Source organism: Thermobia domestica, chromosome 3 (genome assembly GCF_964235325.1).
Source record: "Thermobia domestica chromosome 3, izTheDome1.hap1.1, whole genome shotgun sequence".
Classification (NCBI taxonomy): domain Eukaryota; kingdom Metazoa; phylum Arthropoda; class Insecta; order Zygentoma; family Lepismatidae; genus Thermobia; species Thermobia domestica.
This window is the reverse complement of record NC_137456.1, coordinates 25,267,911-25,291,306: the sequence shown is the minus strand read 5'-3', so window position 1 is coordinate 25,291,306 and position 23,396 is coordinate 25,267,911.

The window sequence follows — 23,396 nt, the reverse complement described above, 5'->3', positions numbered from 1 at the left end:
GTTCGCGATTAAAATTTGGCTAAGCAACAAATTGAGCTTTTCGCTTCGCGATTGAAATGATGGAATCTTCTTTCTCCTGAAGCTAAAGTGAATGTTTTTCGTGACCGCCATGCTGTTTTGTTTCTGCATATTTCTCGAAGGAAAGTGACGTGGATTTTTGTAACAATATCGAATCCGTTATGGAAATTCTTGGTCATGCATACAGTATAAATGAGTGGCGTCTGTTCATAGAGTCTAGAAAATTGAGTCTCAAAGCAGATCTTCTCTACAACGGAAACAAATTTCCTTCTCTTCCGATTGCTCACGCAATTAACCTTAAGTAGACTTAAGAGACTTTTAAACTGCTTCTCACTCTTATTCAATATGACAAACACAAATGGAATATCTGTGGAGATCTAAAGGTAATTGCTATTCCGCTTGGCATGCAGCCAGGGTACAAAAAGTATTGCTGCTTTCTATGCGAGTGGGACAGCAGCGACAGAAAAAAAAATACTATTGTGGAAAACAATGGCCTGCTCGCAATGAACTGCTGCCTGGGTATAAAAATTTGGTGAACACTCCTCTTGTTGACCTAAAAAATGTGTGTTTACCTCTACTGCACATTAAATTGGGACTTATCAAAAACTTTCTGAAAGGTATGAACCAAACATCACGTGCATTCATGTACTTGCGACAGAAGTTCCCAAAGATTAGTGGTGCTAAAGTAAAGGAAGAAATACTTGTAAGACCGCAAATTAGGGAATTAATAAATGATGAGAATTTTGTTGACTTGTTGAGTGATGTTGAGAAAATGGCATGGCTGTCCTTTGTAAGAGTGTGCAAGAACTTTTTAGGCATCCATAAGGTAGAGAATTATGACGATATTGTAGATGAACTAGTGAGATCATATCACCGTATGGGATGTAACATATCACTTTGCATTTCCTGAACGACCATTTGGACTTCTTCCCGGATAACGTTGGTCCCATTAGTGATGAACATGGTGGACGCTTTCGCCAGGATATTTCTCAAATGGAAAAACGTTATCAATGGAAGTGGAGTGCACAAGGCCGTCGCGTGGCTTGTAAGCGCCCGGGGCGAAAATTTCAAGTCGTCCCTCAGTGTGTTATGAGAAACAACCAGAGTTTATTCTGTACTCCTAAATTTAAGTATGGAATGCTAGATTGTAATGTAAGATAAAAGAAGTTAGTATTTCTATGTCAATTTTTTAAAGTGAATGGCTTTTGTACTTAAAACATAAAAGTTAGTGAAACAGGTTTTGAATTATTGAAATCGAGTGCTATTCTTGTTCATTTTGAACTTGATACACATTAACATAGTAATAGCATAGAACATACAAATAGGTCTATTAAAACCTAATGTGTAAGTGATAACAAAAACTGTAGTTTTCTGACATTTGCTAAAAAAAATAAAAAATAAAAAAAATTAAAAAAAAATAAAATATGTTTTTCTTTCCTTGCGATTAACATTTAAATTTTTCAGTAAATTTATCACAGCGTTGGAATACTAAAGTATTTTTTTTCAGGAGAGATTTGTAATTATTTGTGATTATTTTCTTCAATTCAATCCTTCAATTATAGTTTATATTCAAAATCAAAATGTACGGTTTTTTAATGTTTGTTCTGCAAGACGAAGTTAACGATACGTTGTTCCAAAACATGTAGTATCATGATCACAAGAATTATAATAGTTCTTAATGGTAACATAAAAATATTATTAATGATAACATAAAAATTTCAATAAATTACAATAGAAGTGAGCAAAATTAACTGCATAATGACATATACATTCTTTATTCAAACACTAAATGGCATTCTACTGTCTTTTCTGTGAGCAAATATGGACAATATCTCCTTGAAATGTAACTTTCTGTCTTCATCATTTTCAATAGCTACTATGGCCAATAAATTAAATCTTTCCTGGGCCATTACTGAGCGTAAATACGTCTTTATCAGCTTTAACTTACTAAATTGTCAATGAGAAAGGCATTTTTACAGGATTTTTTTTTTTTTAAATAAAAAGTAGATGCTTGTTGGACACGAAAACAATTTGTGTTGCTGACGTTGTAATAGTTTGGCAGAAATGCAGCCAGGATTTCGATTCGAAGACACTGGAAACGGGTGTCTAGGAATACACCCCGCCCCGAGTACACGAGGTGCGGTAGTACCCTTCGAAAATTTTTGTAAAACTTAAGCCTTAAAAATGCATTGTAATTCCTTTTTTTTTAAAAAAAAAAACTGTTTTCATTTTAAACCAATATAGGATAGCCTAAATTTGAATTTTATTAAAATTTCTTTTTCCACTTTAGTCGGAGGGGCCCTTGAGCCTCCCCCATGGCTACCTCCGTGATAGTCAATAAACACAGTTGCTGTATGAAGTTAGTAGAGAATTGAAGGTCTGAAAAGATATTTATTATGTTATTGATTGGAAAGTACGTGCGAAGTTGTATTTGTGATGCTAACGGGTTATTATTAAGTGGTGTCAAACTAAGCAGATAATTGTAGTATTGCAGTTATTGTTGTATTACTTGAGCATTTCTTGGACGGAATAGGAATAAAGAACTCTACTGAAGTTTCTTCAGTTTGCACCAAATTGTCATACGGATAAGAAGTAAGTAAAAGCAGATCTCGGTCAGTTTTCCACGATAAAATCTCTTCTCACAGAGGGCTAGAGAGAGTTCCCATTGAATAATCCTAGACGATGTTTTACATTAGCGGTAATTTTATTTAGCCGTGGCCTGATCATTATTAAAATATCTGAATTAACATTATATATTTTATTTAAAAAAAAAACATAATCTGATAATACTTGAATTTTGTTGATTTGTCGTCCCGGGGCCCCTTTGATCGCGGCGCCCTAGGCGATTGCCGCGGTCGCCCCGCCTACGCGACAGCCCTAGGAGTGCATCAATGTTGTCTGACATTTGCTGGGCCTTACGACGGGACTTTCCTGAGGCAAAGTTTCGAGGAAAATCAGGCAGAGAGCTTTTTACGTAAGTTTCTTTAATTTTTACTTACTTTTATGCTGCTCATTCCTTTGATTCCTTTCTGTACTAATACCGATCATTTTAAAACTTTATGTAAGAAACTATTGTTGCGAGACCATGTCTTTGTGGCAAATACATATAATACGTAAGCTGCGACAATCATGCACAAAAGCCATTTTTAATGAAAACTGAGGCCGATGGAGAAATTCTGCAATTTGATCTAGATTCAAGGCCAAATATTCTTCCAGAAACAGTTTGTTTTGGTCTTGTGACAGAAACTTTAAATTAAATTTTTGCCAGCTCAATATAAAAAGAAACACTACAGTGCATCATTACGAACTTATCTTCCCTCTAGTATTGTCCGAGTTCTTTGCTCTGAAACAGTCACTTTCTGACTTGCTTTACCCTTTTGCTGTAGTTGTCAACACTGGGTTCTAATCACCAAATAATAACGTCGCATGATATATCAAAATTAAATGTGTTATTCAAGGTTGCCAGTGTACACTTCAGCGTAATAGCAAGGTAACGATAAACAACGAAACTACTTCTATTTCATGTTTAAGATATATATTTTTTGAAGGTACCAAATAAATGAATAACCGTTGTGATAGAACAGCGTATAAGTTAGAATGGACATATGTAGAAGGCAGTGAGATAAACATTATTACGAGGGTGAGTCAGAAGTCTTTCAATATTCTGGCATACATCGTAACTGTATTTATTACATACAATGAAAGGAGGTTAACATACATAGTATAGCCCCTCGTATTGAACTGACTGCAGCCACATTCCTGCCAGTTACTAGATTCCACTTTGATACTACGTCTTGTCCTTAGAGGAAAAGGAGGTACTTACTGTTGTTTACACTTCTTCTGGTGGGTCAAACCTCCTGATTTCAGGGAGTGCCTTACGGTAATACTCTGAAGGGGTCAATTCAGGATTAAATGCTGAATGTGGTATCAGTTAGATCATAAAATTCCTACATTTTTATAGTATTTTTAGAGCCAAGCGTGATTTCGCGTTATCCTGTTTCAGCAGGACGCGCTTTCTGTTCATGAAAGCAGAATACTTTTGGTGTAGTGCAGCATACATCCGTCCCAACTATACGGAATAAAAGTCGACATTGATGATACGACCGTTAAGAACGAACTTGAAGCAGGCTCGTAGCCAGCCCAAAAATGTAGGGGGGCAGGCTGAAGTTAGGAGGGGGCCGTTCCAACCATATTATAGTTCATTTGAATGCCTACCGTGAAACTTTTAGGGGACAAGCAAAAATTTGGGGGCCCTGGTCCCCGCTAAACACCCTCTGGATACGGGCCTGACTGGAAGTGAATTACCCGTTCATAGTTCCACCGCACACAGAGCATGACTTTATGTTCGAAACGACACTATTTGACGGCCGGTTCTGGATGTTGACCCTTGCGTAACCACTGCTTTAGCAAATTCTGATTTCGGAAAAATATCTACTTTTTGTCGCTTGTGAAAATCCGTTTCAAGGGACACACATCATTCCGGTTTTGCAGCAGTTGTCGGCACACATCTACTGTTCTCTAAACTCAAGATGGTGTAAACTCATGTGGCACAATCCGGCAGCTCTTAATGGCTTTCCAGAGTTCGTGACAGTTACTCACTACAGTGGGCTGGGACATGCTCTTTTTTTTTTTTTTTTTGACAATTGTCGTGTAATGATGGATGGATTTTTCTCAATGACGTGTCATGTGACCTCCGAGTCTGTTATTCTGGGGTGGCCAGACCTTGGTTAATCAATATGTTTGCATCCTGTACGAAATTTTGGGAACCAATGAGTAATAGTGCTGTGGTTCACTGCATCTTCCCCTTTCGTATAACAAATGTTTTGGGTTACTAGCAGCAATGCTGTAGCGTTATGCCCGAGTTCGAATTTACACAGTAACAGTTCACGTATCAATCGTGAATTTATTGCAGATACGACGGAGTGGCGGTATCTGTGTCAAATAGTTCGTTTGCAGCCAGGTGCGTACCTACGGGGGAGGGTCACAACCCCCCGAAATTCCTAACTTAATTTCTAACATTTGTGCACTTTCTCAATAAAACTATACTTGTTTAACAGGAAAATAATTGATGTAACATGAACATTTGATCTTACACTTCATCTGTACTCTTTCTCATAAAAACAATCTAGTTTTATCGTTTTATGTTAGAGTTGTTTATCGTCTTTTCAGGTACAGAATAATACACTTTCAATACAACATAGATGCAGTGGCTTGTAGTATTGGACCCCCTCCGAAAACTGCCCCCCCCCCCCAATAAAAATTTCTGGGCACCATACTACCTTTTGGCCCAGTTTAACTTTGTACTAACGTTAGATCATGGCGTATACACATGCCTACATCATGAGTTGTGGAAATATCGCAAGATTTATTATCTCTTTTTTTATTTATAGAAAAAGTTATACATCAGTAGTTATTCACCTTAATTAGCATATTAGATCATCATTTCCTTCGATAGCATGCATTCAACACGTGTTTAATTCATCTCCATAACGTATCCCTTCAATTCTACTGGCGTCCCCCCCCCCAAAAAAAAATCATTACTACCCACTTCACCCATTTAATCTGATATTTTGATCTTTTAATATCTCTTCCCTAGAGGTCTGATCCTGATTAAAGTGTGCCTTTCAAGTTTAGGTTATGCACTTGGTTTTTAGTTGCAAGATTATTTAACTGTTTCAATTAATTTATTTTCTCCTCTGTCTATTGGTGTCAATGGACTTAACTCCTATATTTACCTTTTATCATTTTGTATGTTTACTAACTGAAAGCACTTGTCGTTGCTAGGTTTTAATTCTGGGTAAAAATAGAAGAGCATCCTTAAAAGAATGTTCCAATTACCGAATCCAATTACTCGGGTCCTCTCCTTTTACGTAAGCTCGCGTCAATATGAATAACGAAAAGTAGCATTATTTATCCTGTTCAATTATGCAAACCCGGCAATACATATATGTCATGTGGGTTGCATGTAGGCAAGGCGTTTCAGAACGATACATTTCTAAATTTTCTACCCGAAAAAAAAAAAAAAAAAAAGAACTTATAGCTTTTGATCTTCCATCGTTACCCTTGAACGTCGCACAATTCGGCTGAAAATGGATATTCGTTTATCATTTTCTAAATCAATAAGTTTTTGCTGAATAAATTCAGGACTGATGTAGGTGTCTGAAAAGCTAAATTCTTTAAGGAAACCCAAGTGAGCATTATTCAGCTTCCCCCTTTTCTCAATGCACAGATTTCTCCGTTTTCTCAATGCACAGATTTCCCCTTTTTCTCAATGCACAGGTCTCTAAAACTTCTTTTAAACTAACTCTTCGTAACGCAGTTGAGTTATGAGGCGACAATATCTGGATATTCTGTACTGTTGTGAAATAGTGCCTCTTCAGTGCCAGCTTGAGTTTGAGGAAGAGAAAAAAGTCCTCAGGTGTCAAATCCAGGGAATATGAAGGATGGGTAAGCTTAAGGACACCACACTTCGCTAAGAACTGGGCTATAATTACTGCTAAATTGGACGAGCATTAGCCAGGAGGAATCAGCAAGTTCTCGCAAGTGTAACCTCAGTTGATGAACTTGCTTCAGCAAACATTAAGAATATCACAATAAAAAAATCTTTGATTGTTGCACCCTCACGAACTTACTCATGATGAATGATGCCTTGGGTGTTGAAAGATTATATTGGCGGGGAAGGGAAGTGTTTTCGTGTTCTTCAAACTGTTCGGATATCTGTTCTCAGTCATAATATAAAAATAAAAGATGTACCGCAAGAATCATTTGATTTGTGTTTGGTTCAGAGTTCTCAACCTACGTCATATCTAAGTACAACATAGTTAATGAAGGAAAATATACAAAAATTAAAAAAGAAGTAAAAAAGAAATGACTGCCAAAACAGAAAGTCAGAATTTGTATTGAGATATTGTGAACAAGATTATTTGTGTCAGAACAATCGAATCCACGAGACATAGAAAATAATAAAAATCCTTTCAGTTTAAGAACCTACTATTACATCATTTAGGCTAAAAGAGGCGGATGATTAAGGCAAATGAGTCATTTAGGCTAAAAGAGACGGATGATTAAGGCAAATGAGTCATTTAGGCTAAAAGAGACGGATGATTAAGGCAAATGAGTCATTTAGGCTAAAAAAGACGGACGATTAAGGCAAATGAGTCATTTAGGCTAAAAGAGACGGATGATTAAGGCAAATGAGTCATTTAGGCTAAAAAAGACGGACGATTAAGGCAAATGAGTCATTTAGGCTAAAAGAGACGGATGATTAAGGCAAATGAGTAATAATCGAAAAGTCGGTCAAAAGAAGAATGTGGGAAAAACGAGAGTACCCCAGTAAAACCTATGGACTCGATATTGTCAAACACAAACGTACCTGGCCAGGGCTCGAACCAGGGACCCCACGCATCACAGGTAAAAATACTCCCTTTTTTTCTTAACTGATACACCGAACGTGTCTCATTAACGTGCTTAACTACTTATTACTAGTTTTTTTTTCAATAACCTAGAACGACAGAGACAAGAACACAAAAACATCGAGGACAGTTAGATTTTCAAAGGCTCTCCCACCGGGAATCGAACCCCTGACCCCATACACCAACGGCGCACGTGCTAGCCACTAGACCACCAGGAAGGACAATACTGAGCCAACCTGTCTTACACGGAAGTTAATAAGATGAAACAAATAGAATTAAAAAAAAAAAAAACGAGAATCACAAGCTACAAAACAATGCTCTCACATTCTGTTAAGTGTTGAAACTTTCGATGTAACAACGTATCTTAACGTAGAGTACAAGCTTATATGAGTACTACTCGTATAATAATAATAATAATAATAATAATAATAATAATAATAATAATAATAATAATAATAATAATAATAATAATAATAATAATAAAGTCATAATTGATTCCATAGTACAGTATAAAGGGGAGCATAGTGCAATCTCTAAAAAAATTACGAACAGGAACGGAAAGGTCCATGACATTCACAAACCGGTATGAGGTTCATATCTGCTTCGGTCCATTTAGAACTGTAGTCGCTGGATTTACGTATCGTAGAAAATTTCAGTACTTTAGCTATTATGGAAGAACAGGACCAGTGCCAGCCCTAGGCAATTTACCGCCCCCTTTTCTTCAGAACGAACAAACCTTAAAAGCTCGATTTTAAATATGCTATTCCATAGTGAACAACGAAGGAGAGGGAAATAGCGCTCGCACTCAGAAATGCTTGAACACTACAAATACAATCTCATTGTGCCTTTTTAAAAATAATAATCTATTATGTTAGTGAAAGATAAAGCAAACACACCTGCAGAGGAAAGATCATAATCCTTTTTTATTGAATTCAATATCGAGCTTGAATCTCAATATATCAGTTTGCAATTCCAGTGCAATTAGCTTTATTAATCTTTATTCCTTGATTTTCCTTCTACATCTGTTAATTTAAGAAAAAAAAGACTTGTTTTCAACCTCAGTGATAAGAAATTTGTTTGCGACAAAGACAATAATAGTTTTGATATCGAAACTGTTATAATTAACCAAGTGGAACAGATGTTAGCTACTGTTCGAGAATTGAGTTGTTGTATTTGACAACAATCAAGCAATCCATGTTGGGTTTTGTTTGACTATTTGCTTTAGCACTGTCCATGTGACCTGACACTAATGCGACCCAAACATGATTTATGAATGTATTTCTCAGATAGAAGGCCAGCTTAGTAATTTAACTACCATCATCTTGAAGTTTGTTTCCAACACGAAATATTTATTTTTTGCTGCCCCTCGGAACTTAGCACCCCGTGCAAATGCATGTGTTGCACACAGGCCCGTATCCAGGGGGTCTAGGGGGCGCCCCCCCTAAATTTTGGCTGCCCGCCTAAAGTTTGCACGGTAGGCAGGCAAATGAACTATAATATGGTTGGATCGAGCCCCCCCTAACTTCAGCCGGGCTCCCCTACACTTTTGGGCTAGCTACAAGCCTGGTTGCACATATGGTTGAGACAACTATGAACACAACATTTAACAGAAACACAAAAGTACCATAGCAAAACCATTATAATCAGAAAAGGAAAGAAAGTAAAGAACGAGGTAGTATGTGTAATGAAGTCTAAAAAATTTTAAACAAGCGAACATAATAACACACAATTTGCTTCTGTTAAAATTCAAATGAGAATGTTTCATCCGTAACATAATTGTATGTTATTCGAAATAGACTTTCTTTACGTAGTTCATAATGCGTCGCTAGATGGAAGCAGTAACTGAGTTGTTAATGCAACGTCTCTACAAGCAATGTCCATGAAGTCACCTAGATGGCAGGGACTTCACTTCCTCCTTGGGGATGCCTACGTTGCCTTTTGCTTAATCTTTTTTTACTAACTGCTCGACAAAAATTATATAATTACAGTTGTTTCTGTAAAATACTAATTATTGATTTTTAGTGTGTTAATTCCGAAGAAACTACGCTGTTTTTTAAGAGATGTAACAGACATCAGGGGAAAATAGTGTAATATGGTGTTTCACGAAAATATTACACTCAAAGTTTTTAGTGCTTTGTTTTATTTGCACCAGCTAAAGCCAATGTTTCGTTAACGAAAAATAACTATAAGAATACATTGATTTAATTTTCAACCTTTAGTAAAATACACTTATGGAAAAGGAAAGTTATAATTATATATCGAATAACTTTTGTAAGGAATCTTATAAATATCTTCAGTTTAAAATTTTTAAGAAATGGTCTTTCAATTTAACGTCTCATAATTATACCCTTTAGGCTAAGGGATATGATGATTAATGCCAAGTGAATGATGATGGAAGAATTGGTGGAATGAGAGTGTGGGAGCAAATGGGTGTACCCCGTGATCAAACTCAAGTACACGATGTTGTCCATCGCAAACTTGAGTGGCCGGGGATCGATCCAGAGACCCCACACACTAGAGGTAAACATTCTACCATTGAACCATGTTCGGATACGTGGAACAGTGTGATTTCAAGGCAGGTGTAAGACGGACAAAGATTCAATAAATCAGTTTGAGTTCCTTCGTGGTTAGCGTAAGCGCCTTTGGCGTGGGAGACCCGGGTTCGATTCTCGACGGAGGTTCATTTGGTTCGGATTCCACGTTAATCAGAAGGTCCCGTCTTATATAGCCTCGCTGCTAAGAGACGTTAAAATCAACTCAAATATCAGTTTTTCGGGATGTGGGGCCACAAAACGTGAAAATCCATATTGAAATCCCAAAGACTCGAATTTAAACATCACCATCTTTTGTTTCTCCTGTTGTCGATCAAAATTAAAAACGAAAATAAAAATCAAACCACTTGAGAATGCTCCAAGGGCATTTCCAGAATAAACTTAAAAAGAATTATTTTTCTTATTAACTTCTACAGACTTTATCCCAATTGTTCTATGTACTTTATTATTAAACTCATTAAATAATTCTTGTAATATATCTATCCATTTATAATTTCCTTGAGTACTAATTTTTTTTCTACATATTTTGTTTAAGAATTCTGTTAAAACGTTCTATGATATGTTATTTTAGATGGATGATCGCTGAGATGAACAATAACACTGCAGATGCCGTGCCCCACAACATAGGGTTGGGAGGAGATATATAAAACTAAAGGAAAATGACCGATATCAAAGAGCGCTTTAGTAATAGTAAAAAGTGACTGAGTTACGGAACTTATTACTATTTTGTCTCAATTTAAACCAGCGAAGCGGGTAATTAATAATAATAATAATAAAAATAATAATAATAATAATAATAATAATAATTGACAACTATACTGTGATGTGAACATTTATTATTATTATTATTATTATTATTATTATTATTATTATTATTATTATTATTATTATTCACGTACTTCTGAACTTGCACGGCGAAATTACTGCAAAATATATTTTATTTCTGTAATTTTTTTCTGGATTGTACATTTTTCCTTTATTACTGTTAACTAATTTCTCTCTAGCCCGTCGAATAAATGAATTTCGTTGGGCACTTTGGTGCAAATAACCTTACAGGAAGAAGCCGGTCTGTTCCAAAGATCAGGGCTATAGTAAGTAATATTTTGGCTTGTAATTAAAGGTAGAGATGCAAGGGATCGAAAAAAACGGCTCTTTTGAAAAAAAACTCGGTTTTTTCTGCTTCACTTTTTTTGCTTGGGAAATTTTGGGCTTTTTTGAAAATTTTGCTTTAAAGTGATAATGCAGACTTTGTTTCGCTTCTCTACAACAACAACAAACTCATTTAATTAGTGGTTGATGCAGATAATAATATGAAACCTCGAAAATAAACTATGAATTTCAAAAAGATTTTTTAAAATTCTTAACATATTTACATTGTGAATTCCAAAGGATTAACCAATATATGTATTTTAACCTCTTATATACAATAAGTACTTAAAAAATGATACACAAATAATCAGCAAAATTGTATGTAGTATTTTTACTTCAAAATATCACACGCCCTCTTTTTGAAGCAAAATAAGGAAAAACATGAGAGAAATCTGCACTTCAAGAGCTTCGTTTCGGGTGGTTCTGTACATTCTTGAAAATTTTCAGTTAAATTTTAACTTTCATATACGAGGGCTATCCGGAAAGTGGTACCCGTTTGTGCAATAAAGACACAGTAGTGCATATTAACAAATATACACATTTTTATTGGAAAGAGCATACTTTACACTACTTCTCCACATAATCACCAAGCAAATTGAGGCAATTGAGGCAAATTGAGGCATTTGTCATACCGTGTGACTATTTTTGTATTCCAATGTCATAGTCCTTCGCCGCCAGCGTATTGAGATACGTAGTCACGCTTCGTTTAAGTTCTTCATCGCTGTCAAATCTTTTCCCTGCCAGAATGTTCACAGAGTTCATCAATTGTGACGCACCGATCGTTCCTCACGCATTGGTCTACTGACCTCAGCTGTTCGTCTGTAATAACTGATGGTCTCCCTGAACGCTCCTCGTCGCGTGTACTCCCCCTCCCCAGGTTGAAGTTGCGACACCAGCGCCGAACAGACGAATCGTCCATCACATTGTCTCCATACACCTCCTTTAATTGGCGATGAATTTTACAAGGTCGAACGTTTCGTTCATTAAGAAACTTAATCTCGGCCCTCACTTCACAACTGGCGGAGTTCTCAATTCGTTTAATCATTATAAACGAGCACAGACACAACACAGGCACTGCTAGCGTCACGCAACCTCGCACAGAGCAGGCAGACAAGCCACTGACGCGGTCTGACCTTGCCCAGCGGCTCCCCGAGTCGTCAGAGCTTCATGAGGCGCAAACGGGTACCACTTCCCGGATATCCCTCGTACATTGTATGAATATTTCGAACAAATTTTTCACTGATTGATCACATACGTAATAATAAGTTACCACCTATCAGGTGCTTCGGATCTGCAAAATCAGTAAAGCTCCAAATTTTGTAATGCACTGACTGTTCCTTAAGCTTGTTCAGAATCGGGAAAGTATCGAATTTTCTGTTCATGGATCATATACGTAATACACGGTTCATCTAAACGTATGGTTTCCTAGGCTGTAGAATATGTAACCACCATCACGGTTTACCCAGTCCTGAAGGTTTCTGAATTTTTAACAAGAAAATGCATATCATTACGAAACTTTTTCTTTTTTTTTTTTTTTTACAAAAAAGACAAACTATGGAATACATTTAAAAAGAGTGGAAGAATCAATTACTGTTCCAATTCACAAGAACAACAACAAAATTGATTGTAATAATTATCGAGGCATTTCTCTCAACATGCTATTAATAAGATTGACCCCATACGCAGATGAAATTATTGGAAATTATCAGTGTGGATTTAGTCGAAATCGGCCAGATATTTACTATTCGATAAATATTCGAAAAGAAATGGGAATATATTACCCAGTACATCAACTGTTTATTGATTTGAGAAATTCTTATAACTCGGTTAGGAGGGAAACACTGTACAACATTCTTACAGAATTTGGAATATCGAAAAAGCTAGATTTATTAAGTGTTTAAATGAGTCCCAGAGTAAAGTCCGAGTAGAAAAATGCGAGCTTCCACGTCGAGATTGGCCTGAAACAAGAATATGCGTTATCGCCGTTATTATTCAGCTTTGTTCCGGAGTACGCTGTAAGAAAAATAAAAGATAGGAACCAGGGCCTAGAGTTGAGGTATTCACCAGGCTATGGTGTATGCTGATGATGTAAATCTGATAGGAGAACAGTCGAAAGAAATGCAGAGGGCTTATTAAACGCTTGCAGGGACATGAATAAATGCAGAGAAATCTAAATACAAGGAAGTTCACAAAGATCGTAATACGGCAAATTATGAATGCGTTAAAATATCAATTAATAGTTTCAACACAGTGGATACTTTCAAATATATAGGATTAGTATTACCAGACTAAAATCATACCCATAAAGAAATTAAATGTTGACTGAAATCAGGAAATTCTTGTTATTATTCAGTTCAAAATATTTTGTCGTCGCGAATTCTGTCAAGGAATTTAAAGCTTAAATTATATAAAATGATAATCATGCCTGTTATGCTTTGTGGTTGTGAAACATGGTCGCTTACGCTGAGGGAAGAACGCATACTGAAATTATTTGAGAATAAAATTCTGAGACGAAAATTTGGACTCAAAAGGAACGGGAATGGGGAATGGCGGAAACTTCATAAGGAGGAACTACATAATTTATACGGTTTACCAAGCATCGTTAGAGTCATCGTCAAGTCTAGGAGGCTCAGGTGGGCAGGTCATGTAGCCAGAATGGAAGAAAGTAGGAACACTTTCAAAGTTTTAACTGGAAATTCAATCGGAAAACGTCCATTAGGAAAAAATAGGCCCAGATGGGAGGACAATATTAAGATGGATCTAGCAGAAATAGGAATACAGAGTAGAAACTGAAGCACAAAAGTCAATAGAGAGCTTTTGTGGCCATAGAGAAAGAGAGAGAGAGAATACATTTATGTTAAGCACAACTGCACAACAAACATGAGTGAGTGGTTAGCTTTTGCGCTTCTATCGTGAAGTCCGGGATTCAACCCCACATTCGACCATTTTGACAGAAGTTTTTCTTAATTTCATCTGTGAATATATAGATAGTGCGTGTACTGTGAATCCTAGCCGACTTCCTTTCTAATCGTTTTTAAACCTTTGTTATTATTAATTACCAGCGGTGATGGATTTGCGAAGAAGGTTAGGGTGGGGATGTCTTTCGGATTAAAGCCTCTATCTCGAAATTACGGAATTTCTAAAACAAACTAAATATTAGCTTTGCCTTTACTCATAAACTTCAAGCTGTCCTCAAATAAAAAAAAATTAGGAATTTTTAGAATAATTAAGCATTAATAAGAAAAATCCCTCCCAAAATACTTTTCTAAATCCGCCATTGATTATCAGTATAAAATGGTCTTCAAGGTTGTATCTGGAAGATTATAACTGAATATACAAACGAAACGAAATATTTGTTATGCCTGTACTCATAAACTTAAGCTCCTCTTAAATAAAAGTTAGGAATTTTTAGAAAAAACAAACATTATTTAGAAAAAACCCTCCCAAATATTTTTCTAAATCCGATACTGATTATTTCTATCAAATGGTATTCAAGGTTGTGTCCGGAACATTATTATTAAATCATTGCACAGCTAAAGTAACGGAAATGTGGAAGTACGCTCTGACAGATATATTGAAAAACGTACGCTCTGATGGATATATTGAAAAACAAGTTTAATTATGTGCTAGAAGCTAGAGTACTAAGCTCTAAGAAGTAAAGCACGGATGACAAAAAAATGATGTAGAGAAGAAAAAATGTCGATAATTTAGAAGTTAAAATAAAGTTAGAAAGCTTCTAAACTTGCCCTCAAATACTAGGTTCTTTGTTTACTTTAATTCATAAACCATGCGCTCTATCCATCATGATGGTTAATTCCAGAGCTAAATATGGCATTTAGGTCATGGAATCTTATTTAACTTTAGAGTATACTATAAGAAAGCTATTTAAACAGAAAAATCATGAAAATGAAAAATGCCAAAATTTCCAAAATTCTCGTTTTTTTCCAAAAAAAAGCCTGCTTTTTATGTGCAAAAAACCATCGATTCAAAAAACGGCTTTTTTGCATCTCTAATTAAAGGTGTCATGATAGTGTAGGGATAACGTAATAGACTTACGAATAATACGTCTATCTACCATAGGTTCAAATCCTGTTTACGCCAAAGTTGATTTTTTTTACAAAGTGATTGCGAAGAATCGACTTATCGTACTGGACAAGCAATACGTAAGAATGTGGAAGCAGACACCTGTATCATCATAAAGACGATTTACGAATGTTGGTTGGGAAAGGACAAGGGAATTACCAGGACATTCCAAACATATAATTGATCTGCAGTATACACTTTTCGTGTTATCATTCTCAGAAAGAAACATTACATAATTTCTAACACACAGTTTGGGTAAAGCAATTGGTGTGTAGTGGTAAAGTGCTAGACTTCCAAATGGAAATCTTAGTTCAATTCCCCATCAGATAGTATGGTAGTTTCGCATAAAATAATGGCTGCAAACAGAGATTCATCTTCTATTGGAGAACTTACAAGGCATCACTGGTGATAATTCTAGTGCATTCTAAATCATACACTGCAATGATACGTATGTGTAAAATTTATATTCGCCCTCCATCGCTCTTTCTTTACGTTTCCCTATCGACTTTGCATCTTTCACTTCTGCCCTCCTCTCTCTCTCTCTCTCTCTCTCTCTCTCTCTCTCTCTCTCTTTCTCTCTCTCTAACACACACACACACACTTCATGTGCCTGTGCATGTTCCAAAGTTAAAACGAAGCAAGAGCCCGATATAGCTAGTCTGGAAAACCTAATTAACTGGGAATTTCGGCATCGTGTTTTTCGTGGTCTGGGGATAATATCTTCAGTAATGGTCATCTCTGACAGAAATACTGTTTAAACACAAGGGAATAAGTAAAATATCTTTTTCATCCTCCGAGTTACCGAGTCTCAGTCGAATTACCGGGTCATTACGGGTTCGAATCCTGGACCCAGTGGTGGTCTATAACCTAACCAACATCATCCGACTGACACGACGATCCGTTTGAGCTCTAGCCTCCTGTTCATTCTATCTGTGCAAATTACGTTATATCCGAAGAGAAGAAATCAATGCTGGATGTTCGGAACAGATAAATCTTCGGAAAAGACTAGAAAATGGTAACATCTTTGGTTATTTGAAAACAAAATTTTATTTTTACTAGTTTGACACAAAATTGGTTCCCACCTATAGTTCAACGTATTTTATTCACGTTGAAATTTGAAATATGAGGAACATAAACTTTTCCTTTCGAACATTTGTAACTTTTCATTACGATACAGTTTGGAGTTTTAATATAGGGTATATCTGATAGAAATTTAGCAGTAAAATAGCACTTATTCAATTTTCTCCTTCTTTCTTTCTTTTTCTTTTCGTTTCGTTTCGTTTTTTTTTCAGTTTGCGTTAGTCTGAAATGGAGGATATGACTAATGTTACCTACTGGGTTAATTAGAATGTATTTTGGATTAGTACGTCCAATCAACGCTACCGAATTTGCAATCGAACCACGCGGAAACAAAGCATGTGTGTTAAACGTTTGACATTATCCTAGTTGTGTCTCGGAGATCTACAATTCTACTGGAAATTGAGTATGCTATCCTTTATAAAAAATTCTTAATGAATGTTTAAATCATCCTCTATATATTCGTACAATTCTGATAAAGTATGTAAAAAACAAACGTTATTTCTATATTACTGTTGGATTTCTGGAAACGGAATTTTACAATGTTAGGTTCTTTTTTTACTACGTTTAAATTCCACATTTTTATGTTCTCCCTTTTCTTTCTTTTCTTCTTCGTCTTCTTTTTCTCTCTATCTCTCTCTCTCTGCTTCATTTTTGAATCTCTGTGTAATAGACATCCATTGGTTTCAACTGTTTATTGTGTGTATTTCAGTTTCTCCCTACATCAACCTATGAATGTTGTTTCGTCTCGGTTTTGTTATTTCATTTTATCGGCACTAATACATGTGTAGTTTGAAATTAGAATTGCGGTCATGTTGTTAGCTAATGTTAGTATGGGAGAGAAGCAGTGCTTAAATTCGTGATGGAAAAGTACCGGGGCCCTTCCCGGCTACCAGATATATAATTTGTGTGTGTGTGTGTTTATGTGTGTGCTGTTTAGTCAAATCTTGTAACAAATTCCAGGCACTTCTATATTAAATAGAGCTGGGAAAAATGTGCAAATACAAATCAAACAAATTGTAATGTACCATTACAGTTGAAAGTAATGGCAATTTTTTTTTACGCATCCTGTACCTAGTAATTTTTTTTTTATTCAATTTCGGTTTAGTTACACAATTTATTTACTCTCTTTACTTCGAATTAAATATAATGAACCCAAAGGTTTCGTTAGTAACCATATTCCCACTGTATAATATATTTATTTATATTTTGATTAAGTGTAAATCCCATTTACGGATATATAACTTGAATAGTTACAAGGTTTACCATTCTGACGTCATACCGAAACATAGTTCCGTTATTGGATATAAATTTCCTTAATTTCAGACCAATGTAGAATTTAGCCAGGTACCTAATCTTTCCCTCACCCCCTCTCACTAGTCCATAGTCACTTTCAGATCCGGTTATATCTGGATTTGCCAAATTTCTATTTGCTTTGTAATTTCCGCGGCTAAAGTTTTCGTTCTGATTGGAGGAATTCTCCTACCTCTGGCTTTTTCGGCGCAATGTTATCAGAACAATCGAAGACACCTTGCAAGGAGCAGCTTGTGAATTTTGTGCTACATATTTTTCGGGAAGAATTCCAATTTTCCAAGGACAACTAAGGTAACATATAATGTAATCCAATAGTTAAAGATTTACAACGGAATAGGAGCCCGAAAAATCCGCAAATTTTGGTAAAGAAGCTGCAATTCAGTGAAATAACAAATTCCAGTTCTGTTTACTAGGAAGCCATGTTTGCTGCCTATCGAGAATAGACAACAGTGAAAGAGTGACTTTATTTCTTTTTTATTTCAAACTCAAGTAGGGATTAGGGAAATTACGACCTGTTTGGTGCATGTTGTTCGTGTATTAAGTAAATGTGACTTTCTATTATTTATTCAGTAATCGCATGTACGTAGGTTTGATGGTTGTAAAGTGAATAATAATAATGGCAGCTTAAGTTAGCTTAAAAGGGCTCCTATCCCCTTTTCCAAATTGAACCAGTTCTAGCGGGGGAATGGGTTAGTTATTGTTCGTTTTAGGGCCTTTTCCCCTTTCAGGGGAAGGGTCCCTCCATAAACCTCGTTAAGGTTCCCCCAGGGCATCAATTTTTGGCAATCATTATGTAAACAATTGGTCAGGTCAATTAGACCTAGTGTTTACCTTTCTCATTTTACCCCCTTTAAATTAAATAGAGCCGACTATGTATATATCGACGAGGGAGTAATGTATTTTAAATTTAATGTGTTAGGTTATTTTCGTCAACATGCATGTAACTAAATGGTGCATGTTTAGTTTAGTTAGTTGTCTTTATGTATAGTACTAACAGTGGTGTATGTAGTTAGTAGTTTTGTGTGAGTGTGTGAATTTTCGATTTGGACAGTGTATAAATATGCTTTAATTTAGTACCATTTTTCTAACATAAATAAACCAGAGTAAATATTAAATTTCTGATTAATGAGTACAAGTATACATTTCAGTACACGGTAAATTATGCCTCCACTACAGCGCCATAGCGTCAGTTTTCGGTAGTCAATTGTTTGTTGACAGTACGACATCGCATGACTTAGTGATTTAGATTGTTTGATTTTGGACAGTTATTCTCAAATTACTTCCCGTGGACATGGTTTTCGGTTCGGATGAGTATACCTTCGTATAAAATAGCATGAGATCTTACTGTACTGAAAATTTCAGCTTGCTAGGTCCAGTAGTTAATGAATAATCCGCTGAAATAAAGAACACCTATTTTCTTAATAGAAGTAAAGCCCATATGCTGTTACTGTTTGTTTAAAAATGTAGTATTAAATTCTTTTTTCCCGTGGCTGTCGAAAATTCCATTGTTGCTTCAGTTTTATCAACAAATCAGAAATAGATTAATCATTGACAATTTAACTTTCCGTAAATACATGTATGATTTTTTTTTAAACCTGCAAGGTAAATACAATTTGGGTGCTTCGAAATAAAGAGTACGTGGTTCGATGAATGTGATCGTGTGGTGGTTTGAGCGTGATAGATTGTGATAGTTATATATATATATATATTTATTACTGCGTAATGTAGATATGTGTATGGCCTGCGTGTAAAATGTACGAAATAGGGTGTTTATAAAATATTACTTCGTGCGAAAATTAGTAGATAATGAATGAATGTAATGATATGTTCATAATATGATATATAATATGAACGAGATGACGACCCCTATATTTAAATGGATAGGCCTAGTGAATTTTATATAGTGAAAATATGAATATGTTTACGAAAAAAAAAAATCTCTCGCGTTTTGACTTCCACACCAGTGCATTCATCCAACCGAGTTTGCTACTTGAATGTAAATTATAGTTGGGAATTGTGTGTTACTTTGCATTTATGTACCTCATAATAACAGCCCCAGATCTTAAGCCTTTCAATAGATAGAGTAGTATCATGTGGGAATTACTTCTAAAGGATGACAGAAATGATAATTAAGAAAACCAACTGCTATATCCTGTGATCATCGAAAAGTACAGGTTTCGGTCATTTGTACCTTTAGCATTCATAGCCTCTCCGAGATTTTTTTTTTTTTGTTGCTTACCTTATTTATTTATTGTGCAGTGTTCATATAACTCAGTTCGGACTATCCGATTAAATTAACTGCTACTAAATTTAGCGTACCCGGATGTCGACCCCTAGTCCCCTTAAGTATTTTCGTTTCTTTTCTTAGTTTAATTAGATGAGGGAAATTAACGACATCCCAGACTGTGGCGTGTCTGCGCAGGGTAGCTATCGGTGATGTTTTGGTTATTGAAATCACCGATCCAAAATTCAGTTTATTTAATTTTTTTTAATTTTGGCAAATCACTAATTAGGGATATCTTAGCTATTACTCTAATTTCATTACTATTCTGGAATCTTCTAGTTTCCAAGTGGTCGGATGATTTTTTTTTTCTTTGAAATCCTAAATTAACGCCTACTCCAACCTTCCGGACGATTTTCGGGACCCTGTTGGTTTGGGCCGGATACAGTTACTAGATAATAATTTTACAAGCAATAACTTGTGAAGTTATTATTTACAAGACACAGACTTGCTCCTTGGCAGCAGGGCGCTCCTTGAGTCTACGTATTTGAGTAGACCACCCTTTTGGCATTTTAATAATATTTTGGCTAAGGATTTGTTGAGAGTGAAATTCGACTTCTGTCTTTGTAGCGTTAGTTATTTCTCACTTAAGTCTTTGGCGCCCCTATTCTTCGTCTTCTTTCTTTTCTATCTCTCTCTCTGTCTTCATTACTTAGAGATTTTTTTTTCAAATTTTTCAACCTTGCCCCCCCCCCCCCCCGGTTTCTGAAACTCATAAAACATACAATATTCATTTCACTTATTTCGATCGTATGTACTAACTGAGACATCGAAGGATGCAATTCGTGGAGGTATTGCAGCACAACTCAGGACCATTTTCGCGATATTCAATCCACCACGGGAGAAATTGACGGGAAGGTACACTATGCTTTCAGATTCCTAGAAACCTTCGTTATTCATTGATCATACAACTTATATCAATTGATTACTGATTTCTGGTTTTTATTTCTATTGATTGGTCATATAGTGTGTATGTATTAATAGTTTGGGCCCACTAGTTTCGAATAACATTGATTTTTTTTTATATACATATATATATGTACTTACATAGTTTTAAGAGTTACGTGCCTGCTCTATTTGTTGCATTTTCCACCTCTTATATCAACTCATTAAATAACACCAGCTATTTTTTTTTTGTATATATACGCGGATCTTTAGTAAATTGAAAATGATTATTGATTATCGGGTTTATTCATATGAAATACAATGTTGCAACCTTATGAAGGAAAAAAGGTGAATTTTGATAGTCAGGGTTTTTGTTTTGTCTTTGAGCCAAATAAATATAAATATTTATAAAATATGAATACTTGTCGAATATGAACGGTTATGTAGAATTTAAACGTCGACGAAATATTAAGATAAATATTAAAGTGAAATTTATTGTATTGATTAATATGAATACATATATATATATATATGCAAGTATGTATGTAATGGGCTCGATATTTACCCTGGTCTTGTTAGGTTGCCATAGATTTTTGACACTCGGTATTAATTAACTATTTGTGATATATAGTATTCCCGCGTAAATTGTCATAAATTACTTTTTGTTGAGTTGTTATTAATTTTTGTAACTATTAAAGTGGAATATAATGTTAACTACTGCATGTGAATAAAACAAGTAGCGGGTCGTAAGATAAATAAGAATAACCCTAATCCTTACCCAAATTTACTTTGCGAGTGAAATTAGCAACCTACGAAACAGTGCGCCCCTCCAACGACTTTTTCCATCAGTAAACCATGAAACAAATCTTTCCCCTACGATCGGAAACCAAACTATTCAGTATCTAGAATTTTTTGACTACAAGATCTATACTAGGAAAAAATTAGTGATCTTAAATTCAACGAACTGAAATCTGTTTAATAAGTTAATGTGAATACCGGAATATGGAAATATGTTCCCAATATCTGTGACTGGATTTGATAAGTTTTCCTTAATATTGACAAACTTTGAAATTTTAGATAAAGTGCGTCGAGTGACGAAATGAGAAATATAGATATACATATATGTGATATGAAGCATTTAGTTGTCTATAGTTAAAACAAAAACAATTGAATACTCTCATGGACACAAACCACAGTGCGTAAAGAGAGTTGAAAAAAAAAAAAGGAGCTATTATCGACGTGAGAACAAAGACTCATAAAACTGTCGATATGTCTCCTATTGAGACAAAGACTCAATAAAATATTACTAAAGTGTTTTTTTTTTTTTTTAAATGATTAACCAATTATTTTTTTTCTTTTCCTGCAATGATATGTATTCATTGCACTGAGTTTTAAATATATATTGACCCTTGAATTTTTTCTTGTCTCGTCTTTGGTTTAATTCTTTTTCATGTAATCCAACTTTTAATATATATATAAAAAGAGAAATGTGTTATTTGATCTTGTTGAAAGTAGCGAATTTCTGTGCATGTTTATGAAACATTCTTTTCATGTATTAAATTTTTTCTGTTATGTCAAACTAAATCTTCTTCTATTGAAATGTAATAAATGTCTATAGCAATGTAGTTAGGTTAGTTTAATTCAACCAAATACAACCCGAAGTATACATTGTCCTGTATGAATGTGTGTGTGAGTGAAATGTAGGTTTAGTATTAAGTGCATCCATTATCTTGTCATACATGTGTAATTTATTATAATTATTGGTAGTTATCAATTGAACTCATTGAATGTTAATACTAACTTAAGTTGGCTCTATGAAGGAAGTAAAAAGGACTGAAGTAGCCTGAACGAATGATCATCATGAGAGAACTGTGAAAGTCAAAATCTTCGACACATATGTGATACTCTGATTTTTTTTTTTTTCCTGTGGTCGTTTCTAACATGCCATCAACTTCGTCGTTCGTTTTTCAAATATTGAATATTAGTCTAAACTTTCTGGAAATATTGAATAAACGGTAAAATTAAACTTTCTCATCTATCTCCGAGCTAGATTGGGATAATTCGGTAGTTGGGGTCAAATGGATCTAGATCGGGGATGTATGGGTTAACATGTGTCTATCTTTGATCACCCTAATACCAGACATTCACCCAATAGCTATTGGAAATGATCCCAATTAGATAATTATTCACTTTCCTTTACCATATTCCTCAAAATATCCAGTAACAGTTTCCTCTTTAAAATCTCATGACAACATAGTATTTTCACATAATTTTTATGTGAATAATAATATCAAAATAGCTGAACTTACCTCTTATAAGACAATGGATGCAGTTAAGTCCCAGTAGCTTCCATAAAGCTTCCTTCGATTTGTCTTCTTCTGCTTCCTGTCTTTTCTTGCAACTTGAGAGGGCGGTGTTTCTTTCTTGAGATAAACCAGCGCTTAACGTACGGGAGGGGAATCCCAGCGTGACAATGGCGGACCATTAATATTTATTGTCATTAAAGATGACACACTTTCAACCGATAGCGCGTTTTTAGTTGAGGTGACATTATTCATTACACTAAAACCCCGCTCATATTCAGAATTGCTGACTGGCATCGTTTGCACACAACGCATTAGTACC